At 44.9% G+C, this 17612-nt stretch overlaps 1 protein-coding gene across 1 annotated transcript in view; it reads right to left on the minus strand.

The window, feature by feature from the left end:
* The window catches only part of LOC147724149 (uncharacterized), a 1299884-nt gene that overhangs the window by 684777 nt on the left and 597495 nt on the right, over positions 1-17612 (minus strand). The window lies entirely within an intron of this gene.

The following is a 17612-nucleotide window of genomic DNA, read 5'->3' on the forward strand; positions in this document are numbered from 1 at the left end:
TCAGGAAGCGTTTGAGTTACTAAAAGAGTCTCTGTGTTCTGCGCCAGTTCTTGGAACACCTGATTACCAGAAGCCTTTTGTTCTTTACGTGCACGAGGCGGAAGGTTGCGCGTTGTCTGTCCTAACTCAGTGTTTTGGGGGGAAGCAGAGACCGTGTGCGTATTTCTCTGCTGTGCTCGATAATGTGGCAAGAGCGCTGCCGAGCTGTCTGAGAGCCACGGCGGCTGCTGCGGTTTCTATAAGACAATCGGCAGGGCTCGTGCTGGGAACAGATCTCACAGTAATGGTACCGCATGCTGTGGATATTTTACTGAACAGGACACAGACGCAGCATTTAACAAGTGCTCGTCTGACGGGTTACGAGATGACTCTTTTTGCACCCCATGTAACAATTAAAAGGTGTGCCACATTGAACCCTGCCACCCTGTTACCTATCCCCACAGATACTGACACAAATGATGACGACATACATGACTGTTTGTATAGGACTGAGGAGGAGACAAAGGGGAGGGTGGATCTGACAGACAGGCCCATGGAAGAACCAGACGGGGAACTGTATGTTGATGGATCCTGTTTTAAATTACCAGACGGGACATCGACAGCAGCATATGCAATAACGACATTACAGACGGTGGTAGAGACTTCTAGAATACCTTACAATTCTGCTCAGGCTGCTGAGATTATCGCTTTACTGAGGGCATGTGAGTTGAGTGAGGGGTTGGATGTGAACGTTTACACTGATAGCCAATACGCCTTTGGCGTGGTTCATAATTATGGGCGACTTTGGGCAGAGCGGGGATTCTTGACCTCCCATGGACAGCGCATCCAACATGGTCCACTGATATTACGACTGTTAACGGCATTGACATTACCTAAACGATTGGCTGTGATAAAATGTAGCGCACACAAGACAATAGTGGACGATGTCGGGCGAGGCAATGCTTTTGCCGACGAGACAGCAAAAGAGACTGCTAGAGAAAAATTACCACGAATGTTTGTGGCAGGGCCAGCACGATGGGTCCCAGATATTCATATGTTCGCAGACACGGTACAGAGTGTCAAGAACATACAAAGTAAGGTGACGGATGAGGAATTGAGAGCATGGAAGGATGGGCAGGGACGACTGGATGCGGATGAATGTTGGACAGATGTAACAGACAAGAGAAGATGGATGTTACCGAATGCGTATGTCCTTCCAGTAGTGACGATGGCACACGGGCCTGCCCATGTGAGTGCGAAGGGTATCTGCAAACTATTAGACCCGGTGTGGAGCAATAAAAATATCTCTAAGATGGCCACCAATTTGGTTCGTCAATGTATGGTGTGTTTGAGACACAATCCTGGAAAGGGTACCTCTGTCCCAACTGGAAATTTTGCACCCCCCTCTTTCCCTTTTGAGGTGATTCAGATGGATTACATAGAGATGGAAAGAGTCAACAACTTGAAGTACGTCCTTGTAGTCGTATGCGCCTTTAGTAGGTGGGTGGAGGCGTTCCCAACGAAAGACTGCACGGCTATGTCTACTGCTAAAATGTTGATAAAGGAGTATTTCTCCCGCTTTGGATTACCTAGGGTGATCTGGAGTGATAATGGCACGTCCTTTAATGCTGAATTAGTGAAAAATATATGCAAAGGTTTACACATCACCCAGAAGTTCCACTCGGCCTTGCATCCTCAGGCAGCAGGACTAGTGGAACGCTTTAATGGGACGCTCAAGTTAAAAATGGCCAAAATATGTGAGAGTACAGGTCTCCGTTGGCCAGACGCACTTCCCTTAGCCTTGCTATCCACAAGAGTCACTGTAAATGCAAAAATGGGCGTCTCCCCGCACGAGGTGGTATTTGGCCGCCCGGCCAATATCTGGGGAGTGCCCCGACCAAAATGTTTTTCCGAAGTTCCTTATCCTCTGTTGACAGACTATCTGTATGCTTTGACTAAAGATCTTCGTTCTATTCATCAGCAGGTAGCAGACACTCTGAAGCCGTTGCCGGAGGGGCCTGGACACACCATCCACCCAGGGGATTGGGTCGTGGTGCGACGATACCAGCGGAAGTCCTGTTTGGAGCCGAGATGGTCAGAGCCTCGTCAGGTGCTCCTCACCACGCGCACAGCACTGCGGGTTGAAGGCAGAAAGGCGTGGACCCATGCCTCTCATGTAAAGAGGGTCCCGCTCCCGTTGCCCTATGATCGATGGGTTCAAGATGGCATCGCTGACCAGGAGTTTGAAGACATTCCGAGGTATGTTCCTTTCTCGGATGCTTCACTGATTGGAGAAGAGCGAAGCGGCATTGAAAATTCTGTGAGCTCGACAACTCCCTTTGTTGCTAGCAAAGAGATACCGGAAAGTTCAGCATCTGCCACGGAGACACCTGCTTTGTTCTCCGACCCCGAAGTGCCAGGGAGCACTCGCTACAATTTGAGGCCCCGAAAGAAATAAGTGCAGTGCTGGAATGTGATGGACTAAATACTGGAAGAAGGGCTTAGTGGACATTCTGAAAAAGAAGATTTAGTGGTAAGGGATGGACTTGTAAGAGCCCTGGTGTTTAGCCGAAGATTGTGTTCTTTGAGACTATAGAGTGGTGCGGGGCCCAAATAAAGTGCTTCCCTTGTTTCAAAGGTTTTTGACCAACAACGTGGGAGTAGGTATGGACGGTAAAAGCCTGCCTGTGAGGCTTTGAAGGACACAGGGAGAAGATCCCTTTTTAAGGGTTGAAGAACCCCTCTGGCCGGTGGAGGATTGTCTGGGACTATTTTTTCTTAGTAACAGTGTGATTTTTATTTTTTCCTTTTGATTTTTGATATTTTGAACGATTATTAAAAATGTATCCCTTTGGGCGGCCAATTCCTGATGAGGAACAGCCTTTTGCAGCTCCCCCTAGACGTGAGCCCGATTCCCCCTGGTTGGCCCTTCCCCGAAAGGGAAAGATTGTAGTAATAATAATTGTTTTAATTGCCTTTTTGGTGACTCTTGGAATATTGTTTTTCGTAGATAAACATTATCCCGTTCATGCATTTGCACCCACACCTACTGCTGTTCCAGAACATAAAATGCTCACTGTTGAATATGGTGAGAGGATGATACGTAAGAATTATAGGGATAATGTTTTTATTAAAACTCTGCATCACGCACATGCCACTACCAACATGACAGATTGCTGGGTATGTGGGCTTTTGCCTTCTGCTGCCTATAAAAAAGATAGATTCCTCGCTCTCCCTTTAACGCCAGTGAATAGCTGTGTGGGGTGGTATACTCTTATAGGTCTTGTTAAATATTTCCAGCAGCCAGATTCCTTGACTCCACTCCTACAGAATAGGGGGTGGACAATGACAATGCGAGTGCGGCCCTTGCCTTCAGCTTCCCTTGGACGAATGTACACTGACGGACGTTTTGACAAGACTTTTATACAGACATGTGAGAAAAAGTTGGGTCGCTTCTTGACACCTAATGATACTGATCGACTAAGGGATAGTTTCATGAAATTGAACGCCACTTTGTCTTATAGGCATCCCCCTAGGAGTAACGACAGCTCCAAAAGTTTGATACCCCTGGCTGTGGTAGGTCCTCCTCCATTTTTCTGTATAGAGGGAAGGGGTCCCATCAAGGTTGGAAATAGCTCTTGTAATGTGACTGCCTCAATACGCCTGCCCGTTAGCCCTTCCTTGATTGCCCCACCCAGTGTCTATTTTGTTTGCGGTGAAAATGGGTACTTATGGTTGCCCGAGGGTTGGGGTGGGGTGTGCTACCTGGCTTATCTGATCCCCCCCGTGTATGTGGCTCCCTCTGATTACCACAGAACTCATCGACGATTCCTCAATACTCCAGAGCAGCCGCAGGGGCAGCGTAAAAGGAGGGACCTTCAGGTAGAGGACGTTGATCAGACAGATACCTCGTATCAGCAATGGACTGATTTTTCTAAGGGTCTGCTTCCTTTCTGGGGTCCTATATTCAATAGTAGAGCTATCAGACGACTCTCTAGGGTAATGGAAAAGGTGGTTCTGGTTGAGGCTGACATTACGACTAACATCTCTGTTGAGGTTCAGGCTATGAGATTATTTACGATCCAGAATAGGATGGTCCTTGACGTCATACTAGCTGATAGGGGCGGGGCCTGCCGCGTCATCGGGACCTCTTGCTGTGTGTATATCCCTGACTCCGCCCCGACTGTTAACTTGGCAGTACAAAAATTGCATAGATTAGCGACTGAACTACACCAAGATAATGGAACATGGTCTCTCCAAGGGTGGCTCTGGGGTGCCTTTTCTTCCTGGGGCTGGAAAATACTGATGGGATTGGTTGGAGTAGTGAGTGTAATACTGTCATGCTGCCTTTGCATATATTGCCTTCCTCCATGTTGTTCAATGTGTGCTGCAAATATTCGTCCGAAAAAGAAGTTGCCAGGTCAATATACGACTTCTATGATTACTGAAATTCCTGCTGATGCAAGTTGGTTAATGTTTATTGCAGAAGATGTTCTAGACTGAAGTAGTAAAGTCCTGCCCCTAGAATGGATGTCGGCACTACCTTTGGCAAATAAATGAGGCTATAGTTAGCCAATGATGCTAAAAGGAGGGTCTGATAGAATTCACTTTTCGATGCTCTAATTACCCTATGATGACGTGTGAGTTAGCATCATATGACTAACTAATGCATTTACGTAAACGCACTTATGCTGAATTCATATTTTTACTTATTGCTTATATTCAAATGTATGCGTGACCATATTAGTTTCTTAGCTTAGCCTGTGTGCCACCATTTTGTGTAACTCTCTGTGCCTGCGGGCTCTGCTCGCTCATGCCCCTCCCGCAGGAATACAGAAATATACTAAGACAGCAGTTTTCGTTTCTCGGCTTACTGTGGTCGAAACTAGCAAGTTTCGTTATCAGTAATGTTCTCATGCCCAGAGACGCCGAAGCCTGGCTCCCTGGCCTTGAGCAGAGATAATAATGTATCCCTCGCAGGTGCAGATGCCTGCTGTATGAGAGCATTGTTCACTGGTCTGGGGCTCAGTAGTTTTCCACAAGGGGCGTACCCTATTCACTGTATTGCATTATAATGTATTGCTGTGATGCAGAGAGTCAGTCCTCTCGTTCGCACTCTTAGGAGTGAGGTCGGACAGGGCCCTCTCATATGAGTGTTATTTGGCCTAATAAAAGACTTTTGTTATACTTCTCCACTGTCCGGCTGACTTCCTATAAGGTAATTATAGGTGAGTGCTGTAAGTCACTCGGGTGGATTTGAGCCACGCTTATCAATGGTACATGTTCTTTGCAGTAGGCATATTAACGCTCTGTGCTACATTAGCTAAGTTAAAGCTGCCACTGGACAAAACTCTTCTCGCTCTCTCTCTCTTCAGCAGGTGCATTAATTACTGGTGTTATCTTGACACTTTTATTGTTGCTCGAAAACTGCGAATTCTAAAAGGAACTTTGAAGTGCTTTTAAAACTGCTGCCTGCGGACCCCCTGGGAATGTGTCAAGGACCCCTGGGGGTCCGCGGACCACAGTTTGGGAAACACTGCGCTACAGAATAAAATTACGCAAAAATTATAAAAACAAAATTCACTAATTAAAATTAATTATAACATAAATACACACTTTTCACACATATAATGACATAAAAAACACTATAAAAAATTTGATATTATTAAAAAATCGATAATTTTAATAACCTATATTATATACTTCGATATTTAAACTTTCTATATTTTTAACATTCGTATTACATTACTTACCTTAAAAACAATATTTTTGATGTCTATATTCTGTCCAGTCGATATTTTGTCCATTCTATGTTTAAAACTCGACATTATGTCCATTCGATATTTTGGACTCGATATTTTGACTGTTCACCAAAGCGCTCTGATACCTGATTCGGTTTGGGTCTAGTTCGCGCTATATAAAACTCTGCAAAAAAAAAAAAAAAACTAGCCCAACAGTGGCCATACCTATGTCAGGGTACAAACTGATGTGGTGGTCAGATGTGGGACTGTATGGGAGCTTTGCTTATCCCTCCATGATGCGAAACTGTCATTCGTGTCCCAACTTGTGCGCTGCTGTGTGCCTATGCCGGTCGCACGTCTCAGCGGGCGCAGTCATAGTGGAGTGTATGTTTATGTGGCAGGTTAAGGCATTACCAGCAACCCATGAAATAAAGATAGATCAACAATTCGGGCAATTATAATAAGAGAGTCTCTACTTGCGTGTGCAGCAACACGCATTGGACCTGTTGTCACTGCTACTGTTATATTATCTCATCCACAGTCTGCGGTGTAACGTCCGGTGGCAGCAGTCCATCCAGGTCCTCAAGGCTGGGAGTAGAAGATCGCTAGCTGTGGCAGACTCAGAGGAGCCTACTGCACAGCTCTCACAGTAAGATTGTGTTCCCAACGCCGCTACCACTTCCAGGGCGTCACAGCGCTCTATTTGACTTTGTTTTGGGGCTGATGCTGCCGCTGTTGTAGGCGTGTTGCCTGTTTTCCTCCGATGTCCATGCCGGTGGGATCCTCGGTGGTTGGGTCTGGGTGCTTCTGCACTGGAAGGGCGCATCCCCGACCACAATCCTGAGCTCTCCAGCCAGTCCAAAGCGTCCTCAGGTGTGCTGAAGAAGCGCGCTGTTCCACCCGCTATGACCCTAAGTCTGGCGGGGAACAGTAGGGAGTACGGGAGGTCCAGCATGCGTATTTGACGCTTCACATCAGTATAGGTGCTTCTCCGCCGCTGTACTCATGCTGTATAGTACGAAACAGCATGACTTGGTTTCCACCTACCTGCAAGTAGGAGATCTTGTGAGCTTCACGCAAGATTGCGTTGCGATCTCTGCAGTTTAAAAGTTTAAAAAGGAAAGGTCTCGGGCGGGCTCGAGGAGGTGGTTTGTGTGCTGGTACACAATGCACTTGTTCCACTCCAAAATGCAGAGATAATGCACCAGCAGGTAACAGTTCTTTCAGCCAAAGCTCCACATAGAGCTCCAGGTTCCAACCCTCTTTGCCCTCCTGAAGTCCCACTAGGCGGACATTGTTTTAGCGAAAACGTCCTTCAGAGTCCTCCACTCTGTCCTCCAGTATGTGCATGTGGTCCAGGATGTTTTGTAGGGCTGTGGCGTGACTTTGGGCAACAGGCTTCAGCTCTGAGAGAGAATGATCATGTGATTGGACTTTCGCTGCCAGTTTATGGTGATCAGCATGCAATAAAGTGAAGTCTGTGGTAACTTTGTCGATGCATGATTCATGGGATGCCCTGGTCTGGTCCAACGCAGCCCCAATTTTCTCTACAGCAGCCAAGACCAAGTCCAGCTTGGCTGCAAGCACCCCACCAGAGACGTCAGCGGTCGTCTCATCTCCTGAAAGCGACGAGTGCAGGAGATTGGACTTCGCGGTAAGTTGCAGACATAAAACACTTCTGGGGGCCCCTGTAGTATCCACTGACTACTAATGGATGAGTGTCAAGGCGCAGCGAGGTTCCACGGCGTAGTCGGCGCCGCATAGAATGTGTTACACAGATATGAGTTCCTGACTAGTTTGCCGCCATTCCGGGGCAAGTGCGGACAAGTGAGAGTCACCTTGGAGGACGCTGGGACAGCCAATTTGTCGACCTCTGAAGGGCTGGCTTCTAGACCACATGAGCGGGCACTGACTAAGGGGCCAGCAGTGATAGTCTACTTGGGTCAGTGACTAAATGTGTCGCTCCGCTGCATGCCTTCTGAGCTGTGGAGTCACTACCACATCGCAACTGCGTGAGATGCAGCAGCGCTGAAAGTAGTGGTATCTTAATGGGGTATCAGTCCTCCATCACACGGGGCGTCAGGTCAGCACTGCCCTGGTTCCTACGGCATCTATCAGTCTCTGGCAGTAGGGGTTGTGTGTTGCAAGTAGTCTGCCAATTTCACACGTCTCCCTAGGACAGCAACAGCAACAGGAGGGCTGAGGCCTTAGGTGTGAGCATTTAGGGGAAGCTTTCAATTGCAACCAGCAGCCAGGCAGACATCCCAAGTTGCTCAGTGCTGCAGTGTGTTGGGGCCCACGGCATGGATTCTGTGATCGGGGCTGGTAGGCAGGTCGGGAGTGCAGGGCATTACCCAGGCGGTCTTGGGCCTCCAGGCGAGTAGTGTCGGCTAGTGGAGCGTGAGGCGTGTAACTGCAATGGCACCTGTCAGGTTTTTCTGATGGACTAGGAGATCACCTGGGAGATGACCATAAGTATTATATTGGATCCAATAGGTCCCTACTAAAGAAGGTCCACCCAAGGGACTCCAGCACGGAGGGTGATGGAGGTAGACTGAAGGACCAGGGTCAGCGCTCAGTGCCCATGCAGTGGGGATCAGGGCGACAGCAAGCGTCGTACCTGTAGTTAAGGTGGAACTGTCAGCTTCGGTAGTAACAGTGTAATCCAGGCTGTCCGTGGCAGGGAGCTGAGGGTCAGGCCCACGCCCGTCCGATTGGTAGGCCTTTTAGCCGCAATCATCAATCACAGCAGCATCCGTGTAAAGCAGGTACTTCTGGACACAGCGTGACATGGTATCAGATAGCCAGGGACGCTCGGATGAGGCGGGCACACGTCTCTGCTTCCCGTGGTGCTGTGCACGGCCTTCAGGATCACGCCACCCAAGCGCTGGTTGTCACAGCGGGCAGGCCCTTTCTAACGCGGGTGCGAAATGCAGCGCTTTCCCGCCAATTGACTTCACCGACTTGGCGGCGGAGCAGACACATCATTGCCCTCTGGTGTTCGGAATGGCTTGTCCCAGAGTGCGTTTGGGACCTTCCGTAGTGCAGACTGCACACTGGCATAAAAGCCGCTCGGTGGGGTAGGCCACAGGTCTCCGTAGCTGGGTGGCAGTGGGTAGGCTTACCTAAGGGTCGGTGGAGTGCCGCCAAGAACACCAACCGGTGCAGAATAGGCAGCAGCCGCTGCCTGGGGGTCTCCGGGCAACGTCACAGGAATCACAGCAGTAGCGGTCGTCACTCCCACTGTGAGACGGTGGCAGCCGGGCTTCAGCTCCATGCACAGCTCCCAGCCGGGTAGGCCGCAGGACGTCACTTGGTGGTTCAGCTACTTTCGTCCTTCTGCGGCATGAGTGAGAGGTATCCGCGGGGGACGCAGGTCAGTACCAGAGGGATGTATTGCAGAGCACTAGCAAGTAGCGTCCGCCATGTTGGCTTGCTAGCCAAGCCCACCCCTAATTTCACAAATTTACTTGATGGATATGCTCCAAGCTCTCTGTTAAGTTATTTTAAATTAGTGGCAAGGTAAATAGAAACTTCACTTATGAAGGTGGTCGCAATTAGGAAACTCTACACTTTGTGAAGCAGATAAAGTTTCCAAAATTTGCATGAGGTAAGGTTTAGCCTTTCAGGCCTTTCAGGTGTGATAATTTAATAATGCAGAATATCTAAGGGAGGATGTCCTCCTGCAATAAAGTTTGAGAGTGGAGGGTGGACAAACACCACCTGAGGAAAGAGGTGTGGGAGGGAGAACTCTGAACTGTGACCAGCTTTTTTTTCTTTTTAAAAAGAGCTTGATGAGCTTTGCATTACACAGAGCTCAAACAGTTTAGAAATACACAAAGGTTCAAGTCAGCCTACTTTATAACTTTAAAGCGTGCTACTTTAAATTCCATCTAATTGATAAGATTTAAAGTTTGACTGTGAAAAGTTGATTGAGTGTGCTTTAATATGCACAATGAAAACATCCACATATTTCTTCACATAGAACCATATGGTGTGAATATTGAAACCAGAATATCAATGGCCCAAAATATCAAATCCAAAATATTGACTGGTACGTTAATAGAGTTTCTCCATACCTTAGTCCATATATATATATATATATATATATATATATATATATATATATATATATATATATATATATATATATATATATATATATATATATATATATATATATATATATATATATATATATATATATATATCTTTAAGGTATGTAGATGTGGAGCTAGGAATAGTAAATCTTTACTTTCCTATATGCACTTCAATATTCTGTCCTCAATAATATTGCACCACAATATTCTGGGGAGGGTCGTTATTTAGTAATACACCCAGTATTTGAGAACGAATGCACCTATAGAACACAGATTTAATGTTTGGTCATAGCGGAGGGCCATGTCCCCCCTAAAAATATACTTCTGTCTATAGACCTGTGTAACTGGCAGCAGCAAGTTGTATTGGCATCCCTAGTGACAATTCTTTTCAATTGTCCTTTGTCCTCTCACTTTGTTATTTTGCTCCCCCTCGCTTTCCCTCACATTCTACTGTTAGGAAACTGCTCAGATCCAATTTCCCGGTTAGGCTTCTCGGATTCTGTCTTGTCATACTGTTCTCGTGGCTTCAATGTGGTTCCACCTTAATCTGCCTTGAGGCAGGATCCTGGGAGGCTCTGCGAACAGGACAGCATGTTTGATATGCTCCTTACACATGAATTGTGTATATCATGTTTATGTAATTCTGATTAGACAATTGTTAATCTAAAGTACTGAAAAAAAATTTTTTATGATACATCCATTGATACCACTAAGACTGGTGAAGAGGTGATAAAGGGATATTCCAGATTGTGGTAGAGCCTTCCATTATTCCCTATGTTCCTAAGTTTTATTATTTCCGTTCCTTCAGGGTCCACTCGCACTATAGCTCATAGGCTTGTTATTGAGGGGGGCCCGGTTCAAATGAATGGCTGTGGTTTGGCACCTGAAACATCCCATTATAATAGGTAATCTTGACAACAATAAATAATAAGGAGTTCAAAATGTATTAAAGACAAACTACAATAACATTCCACAATTTCTATTTAAGAAAGGTATCTAATGGATGCTTACAATGCAGCAAGCATGTTCATAAGGGATCTTCAGCATGAGGGTATAAATAGAGACTGACAGGGCAGGTTTCAGATTCATTTGACTGTATGCAGCATCTATCCTTTAATGTTGCTCTTTTTTAAATGCATGGTGTCACTGCAACAGTACCAGAAGCATCTAAGTGTGTGGGATACTACAAAAGCAGGTCTTCTTATATGGGTTTTTAACCAATTACATCAGCACACCTAGTCAATTTGAAAGTAGTTTTAAGGTGCTCCCCAGAAAAGGCCTAGGTATCCAAACGTTTGCCAACACACAGATTAACTAGGAACACATGGACCAGATCAGCAGTGTGATTATCCTGGCCTTTATCCAAATACCTCTAGCAAGCAGTGATTTGGCCCCTGCAAGATTCGTTCAAATTTCCTAGTTGAACCGCTCTTCCATGAAGCATTAGACAAGAACATGTTCCTTCTGCCTCTTCTACTTGCAGGCTTAATGTAAAGTGCCAACCAGTCATGTATGATTCTTTTCGCAAAAAAACCAACATGCTATTAATGAGTGATTCTAATCCAACGTCTAAAATGTAGCCACATTATACATAGTTGCATTTACCAGAGGATGATACATTTCCTGCTCTGCCAGAGTCCCATGTGGTACAAACATCATTCCAATCTACCCAAAGATGTAATTTGGAATGGCAAAAGACAGTTGTGTGCCCAAGAAGCACTCCTGGCCCCCAAAGTGGCCAGTTCACTTCAAAGGCGTTCACACATCTACTGTTAGCACATCCACAGGAAACCCCTAGTGGGCAGAGGAGATGAGAAACATTGGTGAAACCTTTCTTGTTGGGAATTAGGACCTGGTAATACTATTCAGAAGCAAATGTCTCACTTAGAGGGTTTACACTATCGTACGGTTCAAGGTAAGTGCAAAGCACCATGTGTGAATACCTGGTTACTTCATTTCAGGTAACTTAGGTACATCCTTTTCCATAGTTCTTACGTGAAAAGGTTAAAATCGTTGAGTAATTTGCGACAGCAGACTTGGTGTTGCCAGGTAGTTGGAGAAATATTTGGAATTGAAGAATTAGGTTATATTACCCCCAAGACATCACATTCTTACTCCAGGTGGTAATAGAGGTAATCACATATATTTAATCACCATTCCAGGGAGATCAAAGAGAAGTATATACACCATTTCAACACACGAGTAAGTACCAATGTATATTTCAAAAATCTAAATTGCATTAGTTTAGTATTTCTACCATGGAAAAATCATAGTTACTTTATTAAATGGTAAACTAAATAGGTGTAATAAATCCAGCCTGAGTCGTACAGGCCAAATCTATAGGCCAAGGCATTGTTTTTGATTTAATGTCTACTACCTCTGGCACTTAGAGTGTGATGTGGTTTTCTCAGAGAGAATCTGATTGATCTCTTTTTTTTTTTTTTTTTTTCCTCATTTGCGTGCATAGCTCCAATCTATCAAAACCAAAAACTGCCACAGAGCAATAAAGAAGGTAAGGCTGTGTTCTGTGCTCTCTCAGCGTGTAGCTGGCGGGAGATTTTTATTCGGGAGGGGGGTAGACCAATTCCCAACAGCACAATTCACACAAGCCACACAAGATCTTGCTTTGGGCTGTATTTTAGTAGACAGGCCCGGGTTACCGAAGCCCCCATAACACCATGATGCTCGGTCAAGGAATGAAGGGTAGGCAATGCGCGCATTAATCATAGGACCTGGTGAAAAAAAAAAAAAAAAAAAAAACCCAGGCTTATCATTGCTACCCTAACATAGTCCAGAAGGCTCTCCTACAGGGATTTCCTGCCCTGGCGAGATCGAGTTTAGAAATCTGGAGAAGTGATGGTCGCCATTCGTACACTGTAGGTGGTTGGGCATCTTTCCAATGTCTGCATATCTCCCTACGTGCCGCCAGGATGGCGTAAAATAGCAAGTTAGTTGCGGCATTGCGTACTTTGCTTCTTAGGCCGAAGATGACAAGAGCGAGGTCTATGGAGATGTGTTCATCCAAGGACTCAGATAACTTATTACCAATTGCTTCCCAAAAAGCGGACAGATTTGGACATTCGTAAAACATGTGAATGTCTGATGCTGCTATGAGCCCGCATCTTGGGCATAAAACCGGGCCCGTTAAGGAGAACTTTGTCAGCCTCTGTGGAGAATAGTATGTCCTATGTATTGTAAAAAGATGGTTCCTGCGAAGCCACGCAGGTTTCACTAGGTCCCAAAGTACTACGCAGGAGGTGGTCCAAAGCTCTTCCACATCGATGCCTGGCATTGATTCAGCCCATAATGAGGTCGGCAAGTGAAAGTTGGTGTCCATTTCATCCATAATTTTATTATACCAGCGTGATATTTCTTTCTTTGTCACCGGGCTATCTAATAGGCAGGTCACCAAATCACTAAAACCGCCTATAGGTAGACTACTAATCCGTGCTGGCTGCTCTTTATATAACTGTGACCAGCTGGAGATTTGAATGTATTTAAATCTCGACAGACTTGGGCCGACTTTGTTAATTAGGTAGTCCCATGGAAGCAAAGACCCATCCATAAACAAATCTTCCCATATATTGATACCAGCAACTCTTAGTGGATTAGTAAGTGCATCCATTGTCCATGGGGGGGAGCTGGTAAGTTCCATATAGGAGCCTTCCCTGAGTAGTAGCCCACTTTGGTCGCTTGCCTCACTTTGTACCAAGTAGATGCAATCCCTTGTAGTACTTTCAATTTTATTTTTTTAAAGAATTTGGGGTCTCCAAATTTAAACAAGAAGCCAGTTTGATCTACTCTTTCACAGTCCAATAATGCAGTGAACAGGCAGCCCATCCCTGTCGCTGTAGGAGTTTTACGCAGCATGCGTGTATGCGAAAGCTGGAACGCCCATGCATAGACTTGAAGATCTGGTCCAGCCAGCCCTCCCTTCTCCCTACGACGTCTGATTTTTTTCCAAGAGATTCTAGAGCTCTTGCTATTCCAGATAAAATTAGTAATCGCGCTCTGTAGTTTTGAAATTAATTTTGAGTAAAAAAACAAAGGAATTGAATTGAATTGAACAGAAAAGAGATCTTAGGCAAAATACTCATCTTAACCAGGTTGACCTTACCTATGAAGGTGAGAGGAAGATGTGACCAGTCTCTCATAAGCTTCCGGCACTCTGCTGCTATTTTGGTGAAATTTAATGAAGCGATTAAGTTGATGTCTTTGACTATGTTTATCCCCAGGTAACATATTTGAGTTTTGGATGTTACGTTGTTACCTGTTGTATTAATATTCCAGGACATTGACTCTGTCTTTGAGGCATTAATCTCATACCCTGAGACTTTGCCAAATTTGACAGCCAAATCGATTATCTCTGGATATGCTTCATCATAGTTTGTAGTGAAAATCATAATATCGTCCGCATAAAGTGCCACCTTTTTATCCCAGCCACCGAAAGTAAAAGATTTAATGAGTGTGTTGTCTCTTAAGGTTTGGGCAAAGGGTTCGATGTATACGTCGAAAAGGAGGGGAGATAGGGGACAGCCCTGTCTGGTTCCCCTCGTAACCCTGAATGGCTCCGTAAGGCCCCCGTTTATCAGAAGTGAGGCTGACGGGCTACGATATAGCAGATTTATCGCTCTACGGAATCTATCCCCAACGTTGAACTTCCTCAAGGCCTCCGACAGGTATAGCCAATTCACCCTGTCGAAGGCCTTGGTGGCATCCAACGTGAGGACAGACAAGGACGTAGCCTCTTTTATAGCCATATCTATGGAGCCTAATAGTTCATAAGTGAGCTCACACAGCTGTCTCCCTTTTATAAATCCTTTTTGATTAGGATTTATAATGTCAGGCGCTACCCGGCCCAGCCGATTGGCCAAGATTGAGGCAAAGATTTTGTAATCAGCATTTAAGATGGAAATGGGCCGATATGAACCGCAATCTGAGGAAGGTTTGCCAGGCTTCAAGATAAGGGTTATGGAGGCTTTATCCCAGGATTCGGGTGGCAATGCGCCATCTCTTAAGATTTGATTAAATAGGGATACTAGGACTGGAGACACCTCTGAGATCAATTTTTTATATATTTCGCTTGGTAGACCATCAGTGCCTGCAGCCTTTCCACCCTTTGCTCCCCTTATAGCCTCCTCTACCTCTGCTATACTTATTTCCTCTTCCAAGGAGCAGCTCTGTACTGATGTTAAAGATGGTAGGGAGATACCTTCCAACCAACTCATGATGTCGCTCTGAGTAACATTAAGATCATCTTGGTATATAGATTGAAAGAAGGTTCTAAAAATTTCTCTAATATCTTCGTCCCTGGAAAAGGTACCCCTCGCTGAAGTAACGGAGGAAATGTTATTTCGAGCCCGATCTGATTTTGTTTTCCAGGCAAGTAATTTCCCTGCCCCTTCCCCATATTGGAAATGAGAGATCTTACTTGCCTCCCATTTCTGCAAGATTCGTTTCTCTAAGATTGCTGATAAAGTGTTCTTTAATCTAACCAACTCTTCATGTTTTAAGGAAAGGTCCTGGTTATCTATTAACCCAACTCTGTCAATGTCAGTCTGAACTGTCATAATATTATCCTCGATAGAGGTTACTTCCTCTATATACTGTCTTCTTCTATAGGCTACCTTATTCTTTACGAGGCCTCTTAATGTACATTTGAAAGAGTCCCATACAATTCCTGTTGAGGCTGTACCGGTATTAGTGCTGAAGAAGTAGCGAGCTTCTGACTGTAAAAATTCTATATCCTCTATTGATGAGAGAAAAGACCTGTCAAAGGGCCACATTCTAATAGAAGGTGCCGTGTCCAGTTTTAATTCAAGCTTCATAGCTGAATGATCAGAGAGATGTATAAGGATATATTGTACTAAGGTGATGCCATCAACCAAAGATCTACTAGTAAGGATGAAATCAATTCTAGATTTATGTCTGTACTTAAAGTTCCTGAATGAGAAGTCTTGCCTCTGGCCCTCTCTGAGCCTCCAGATATCTATATAGCCATACTGGCTCATTAACCCTATTAGACAGCTTCTGGATTTAGAGATACTATTCTGTCTTAGCAGGCCAGGCACTCCCTCTGTAACCCAGCTGATGAGATGTAGATAGGGCTGTCAGCGCGGGGACGCACTGTTCTCTGTGCAACCATGCGCTTAACAAATGTCATTAACCTAACCTATTAGGGGATTTGTCCAGAAGTGGATTCAGAGTAATGTTGAAATCCCCAGCTATGATCACAGGGTCAGGGAATCTCAACAAGTGGTTGAATAAGGATTCCAATGCAGAGGGATCATCAATATTTGGGCCATAATAGCCCACTAGTGTTAACTTCGATCCTCCTAACTCTATTGCTACAATGGCCCATCTTCCTCCAGAGTCTACTTTCTGCTGTATTATTTTGCACCTAACGGATTTCTTAAATGGAAAAGAGACCCCCGCGTATTAAATCCTTGTGATGTTGAAATTGAGGATTCTATCCATCTATTCCTTCCTACCAGCTCCAGCATCTCGCTTTCAATTAAATGTGTCTCCTGGAGGATAATAATCCCTGCATCGGCATCTCGAAGATATTGCATGATTTTGTTAGCACGAGGCCTGGTGCGAAGACCATTAACATTCCAGGATAATACTTTGAGTCTACTCATTATGCTGAGAATATGGGTTACTTAGTGGGACCGACAGTTTGTATGAATACATGATAAGTTGCTTACTATAAGTAAAAAACCTTATATTAGAAGATTTATTAAGATAGAAAGATTGGAGCTCGTTCATTAATGTGTGTTTTACCTTGTGCCCCACCACCCCCCCCCTGCCCTCCCAACCCCCCCCTCCTCCCCTGGGAAAACCCTGAACTCACCAACCGGAAGTTTCCAGAAGTAAGTGCCCCTAGCTCTTCCCCATCGCCACCTCGTGTGCCTTTTGTATTTTATTGAATAACTCGCCTTTCAAGTGTGCAACTTATTTTGTGGTTGGCTTTTTTTATTTTTTTATTTTTTTTATTTCCTTTTTTTTTCCCTTTTTTTTTTTTCACCCGTTCCTCTCTTTACCCCATTATCCCATTCCTCAAATTTTTTTTTTTTTCCATGGCATATTTTTTCTTTCCCTTGTCCTTTATTTCGTCCTCCCTGATAAGTTATTAGAAACTTAGGTAAGTTAGCGGTTGAACAGATGAGCGTGCTTTTACTGTTGTATTTCAACCCAACTCAGAACTATTCCCTCTGTTTCCTGCTCCCTAAAGACAATAAAAGTTCATCAGCAGCCTGCACTGATCTAATGTTGTACATTTTATTATCTAGCATTATCTTCAGAGATGCAGGGAAGCCCATCTGTACTGTAGCACCTAATTTGCGAAAAGCATCCATTCTTTGGCCCAGCTCCCATTGTTTATCTAAGGTAAACCGGGATAGATCTGAGCGAATCTGAAAATTAAAGCCTTTAAATGATAATGATTTTTGCTTAAGCGCTAAGTTTAGGATGTGCTCTTTCAGGGAGTAGGTATGAAAGTTTACAAGAATTTTCCTAGGTTTGGTCCGCTGTGGGTTGCGTCTAAAGGGGTCCCTGTGTATCCGTTGAATATCCGCAGCCAGCTCTTCATTAGGGTGCGAGAGATTTAGAGTTTCCTTTAGTAGGGTGATAATATAGCTCTTGATATCCGTACCTTCGCTGCCTTCAGGAACATTCAAGATGCGTATATTGCTGCGCCTTGCATTGTTCTCTAAGAGCTCCATTCTCTCCGATAGGGCCTGGTCTTCTTTTTTTAATCTCGAGATGTCGTCCTCCGTGCCCTCAGCCCTCA

This window comes from Lissotriton vulgaris, chromosome 4_1 (genome assembly GCF_964263255.1).
Source record: "Lissotriton vulgaris chromosome 4_1, aLisVul1.2, whole genome shotgun sequence".
Taxonomy (NCBI): domain Eukaryota; kingdom Metazoa; phylum Chordata; class Amphibia; order Caudata; family Salamandridae; genus Lissotriton; species Lissotriton vulgaris.